Here is a 4,643-nt window from a genome sequence, read left to right as displayed (position 1 = left end):
TTTATTGTCAAGTTAGCTAACATACAGTGTGCTCTTGGCTTCAGGAGTAGATTCCCATGATTCATCACTTACATACAACACCCAGTGCTCATCCCAACAAGTGCCCTCTTCAATGGCCATCACCCATTTTTCTCCACCCCCCTTACCCCTGTCAACCTCAGTTTATTCTCTGTATTTAAGAGTCTCTTATGGTTTGCCTCCCTCTCTATTTGTATCTTATTTTTCCTTCCCTTCCCCTGTGGTCATCTAAGTTTCTCAAATTCCACATATGAGTGAAATCATATATTTGTCTTTCTCTGACTGACTTGTTTTGCTTAGCATAATACCCTCCAGTTTCATACACGCTGTTACAAATGGCAAGGTTTCATTCTTTTTCATTGCCGAGTAGTATTCCATTGTGTATATATACCACATCTTTATCCATTCATCAGTTGATGGACATTTAGGCTCTTTCCATAATTTGGCTATTGTTGATAGCGCTGCTATAAACATTGGGGTGCATGTGCTCCTTCGAATCAGCACTCCTGTATCCTTTGGATAAGTTCCTCACAGTGCAATTGCTGGGTTGTACGGTAATACTATTTTTAATTTTTTGAGGAACCTCCATCCTGTTTTCCAGAGTGGCTGCACCAGTTTGCATTCTCACCTACAGTGCAAGAAGGTTCCCGTTTCTCCACATCCTCGCCAACATCTGTTGTTTCCTAAGTTGTTAAATTAGACCACTCCGACAGGTGTGAGGTGGTATCTCAATGTGGTTTTGACTTGTATTTCCCTGATGATGAGTGATGTTGAGCATCTTTTCATGTGTCTGTTTGCCATCTGATGTCTTCTTTGGAAAAGTGTCTATTCATGTCTTCATTTGATTAATCCATTTCTTCACTGGATTATTTGTTTTTCGGGTGTTGAGTTTGGTAAGTTCTTTATAGATTTTGGATACTAACCCTTTATCTGATATGTCGTTTGCAAATATCTTCTCTCATTCCATCAGTTGACTTTTATATTTGTTGATTGTTTCCTTTGCAGTGCAGAAGTATTTTTAGCTTGATGAAATCTCAATAGTTCCTTTTTGCTTTTATTTCCCTTGCCTTTGGAGACATGTCAAGTAATAAGTTGCTGAGGCTGAGGTCAAAGAGGCTGCTGCCTGTTTTCTCCTCTAGGATTTTGATGGTTTCCTGTCTCACATTTAGGTTTTTCATCCATTTTGAGTTTATTTTTATGTATGGTGTAAGAAAGTGGTCCGGTTTCATTCTTGTGCATGTTGCTGTCCAGTTCTCCCAGCACTGTTTGCTAAAGAGACTGTCTTTTTTCCATTGGATACTCTTTCCTGCTTTGTCAAAGATTGGTTGATCATATATTTGTGGGTCTATTTCTGAGTTCTCTATTCTCTTTGTGTGGTTTTTTTAAATTTTTTAAAATTTTTAAATATATTTTTGAGAGAGAGAGAGAGAGATACAGAACGTGAGTGGGGGGGAACGGGCAGAGAGAGAGGGAGACACAGGATATGAAGCAGGCTCCAGGCTCTGGGCTGTCAGCACAGAGCCTGACGCGGGGCTTGAACTCATGAATGCGAGATCATGACCTGAGCTGAAGTTGGATGCTTAACCGACAGCCACCCAGGTGCCCCTGTGTGTCTGTTTTTGTGCCAATACCATACTGTCTTGATGATTACAGCTTTGTAATACAGACTAAAGTCAGGAGTTGTGATGCCTCTAGCTTTGGTTTTCTTTTTCAACATTACTTTGGCTATTTGGGGTCTTTTGTGGGTCGCTACAAATTTTAGGATTATTGATTCTAGCTCTGTGAAGAATGCTGGTGCTATTTTGATTAGGATTGCATTGAATGTGCAGATTGCTTTGGGTAGTATTGACATTTTAACAATATTTGTTCTTTCAATCCATGAGCATGGAATGTTTTTCCATTTCTTTGTGTCTTTCTCAATTTCCTTCATAAGCTTTCTAAGGTCATCGGCATACAAATCTTTTACCTCTTTGGGTAGGTTTATTCTTAGGTAGTTTATGGTTCTTGGTGCAATTGTAAATGGGATTGATTCCTTGATATCTCTTTCTGCTGTTTCATTATTAGTATATAGAAATGCAGTTGGTTTCTGTACATTGATTTTATATCCTGCGGCTTTGCTGAATTCAAGTATCAGCTCTAGCAGTTTTTTGGTGGAGTCTTTTGGGTTTTCCATGTAGAGTATCATGTCATCAGTGAAGAGTGAAAGTTTGACTTCTTTGCCAATTTGAATACCTTTTATTTCATTTTGTTGTCTGATTGCTGAGGCTAGGACTTCCAACACTATGTTAAACAATAGTGGTGAGAGTGGACATCCCTGTTGTATTCCTGATCCCAGGGGGAAAGCTTTTTTCCCCATTGAGGATGATGTTAGCTGTGGGCCTTTCTTATATGGCTTTTATGATGTTAAGGTATGCTCCTTCTGTCCCGAGTTTCTTGAGGTTTTTTATTAAGAAAGGGTACTGTATTTTGTCAAATGCTTTTTCTGCATCTATTGACAGGATCATTTGGTTATCCTTTCTTCTGTTGATGTGTTGTGTCACATTGATTGATTTGCAAATATTGAACCAGTCCTGCAGCCCAGGAATGAATCCCACTTGATCATGGTGAATAATTCTTTTAATATGCTGTTGAATTCGATTTGCTAGTATCTTGTTGAGAATTTTTGCATCCATGTTCATCAGATATATTGGCCTGTACTTCTCCTTTTTAGTGGGGTCTTTATCTGGTTTGGGAAATCAAGGTAATTCTGGCTTCATAGAATGAGTCTGCAAGTTTTCCTTCCGTTCTATTTTTGGAACAACCGGAGAAGAATAGGTATTAACTTTTATTTAAATGGTAGAATTCCCCTGGGAAGCCATTTGGCCCAAGGCTCTTATTTGTTGGGAGATTTTCGATAACCGGTTCAATTTCTTCACTGGCAATGGGTCCGTTCAAATTTTCTATTTCTTCCCATTTGAGTTTTGGTAATGTGTGAGTGTTTAGGAATTTGTCCATTTCTTCCCGATTGTCCCATTTGTTGGCATATAATTTTTCATAGTATTCTCTAATAATTGTATTTCTATGGTGTTGGTTGTGATCTCTCCTCTTTCATTCGTGATTTTATCTCTTTGGGTCCTCTCTCTTTTCTTTTTGGGAAGTCTGGCTAGGGGTTATCAATTTTGTTTATTCTTTCAAATAAACAGCTCTTAAATTCATTGATCTGGTTTTTTTGGGGAGGGGGGATACTACATTGTTTATTACTGCTTTAATCTTTATTATTTCTCTTCTGCTGGCTTTGGGATTTCTTTGCTGCTGCCTTTCTAGTTCCTTTAGGTGTGAGGTTTGGTTCTGTATTTGGGACCTTTCTTGCTTCTTGAGATAGACCTGGACTGCAATGTAGTTTCCTCTTAGGACTGCCTTTGCTGCATCCCAAACGGTTTAGACTGTCATGTTTTCATTTTCATTTGCTTCCGTATATTTTTTAATTTCTTCTTCAATTTCCTGGTTGACCCATTCATTCTTTAGTAGGATGTTCTTTAACCTCCATATATTTGGGGGCTTTCCAAATTTTTTCTTGTGCGTGATTTCAAGTTTCATAGTGTTGTGATCTGAAAATATGCACAGTATGATCTCAATCCCTTTATATTTGTTGAGGGCTGTTTTGTGACCCAGTATGTGATCTATTTTGGAGAATGTTCCATGTGCATTCAAGAAGAATGTGTATTCTGCTTTTGGATGAAAAGTTCTGAATGTGTCCGTTAAGTCCATCTGGTCCAATGTGTCATTCAGAGCCATTTTTTCCTTATTGATTTTCTGCCTAGATGATCTGTCCATTACTGTAAGTGGAGTATTAAAGTCCCCTACAGTCATGGTATTACTATCTATACATTCATTTATGTTTGTGACTAATTGATTTATATATTTGGGTGCATAAACATTGGGGGCATAAACATTTATAACTGTTAGCTCTTCTTGATGGATAAGCCCCTTCATTATGCTACAGTGCCCTTCATCTCTTGTTACAGTGTTTGTTTTAAAATCTAGTTTGTCTGATACAAGTATGGCTATTCCAGCTTTCTTTTGACTTCCAGTAGCATGATAGATAGTTCTCCATCCCTTCACTTTCAGTCTGCAGGTGTCCTTAGGTCTAAAATGATTCTCTTATAGGCAGCATATAGATGGATCTTGTTTTTTTATCCATTCTGATACCCTGTGTCTTTTGGGCATTTAGTCCATTTACTTTCAGAGCGATTATTGAAAGATACGGATTTAGTGTCATTGTGTTATCTGTAGGTTTTGTGCTTGTGGTTGTGTCTCTGGTCCTTTGTAGTCTTTGCTGCTTTCCACTCACAGAGTCCCCCTTAGGATCTCCTGCAGGGCTGGTTTAGTGGTCATGAACTCCTTTAGTTTTTGTCTGGGAAAGCCTTTATCTCTCCTTCCATTCTGAATGACAGCCTTGCTGGATAAAGGATTCTTGGCCGCATACTTTTCCTATTCATCACATTGAATATTTCCTGCCACTCCCTTCTGGCCTGCCAAGTTTCGGTGGACAGGTCTGCTACTACCCTTATGTGTCTTCCCTTGTAGGTTAAGGCCTGTTTGTCCCTAGCTGCTTTCAGAATTCTCTTATCTTTGTATTTTGCCAG

Source organism: Panthera uncia, chromosome X (genome assembly GCF_023721935.1).
Source record: "Panthera uncia isolate 11264 chromosome X, Puncia_PCG_1.0, whole genome shotgun sequence".
Taxonomy (NCBI): Eukaryota; Metazoa; Chordata; class Mammalia; order Carnivora; family Felidae; genus Panthera; species Panthera uncia.
The sequence above is the reverse complement of the archived record's forward strand: the minus strand, read 5'-3'. Positions refer to the sequence as shown.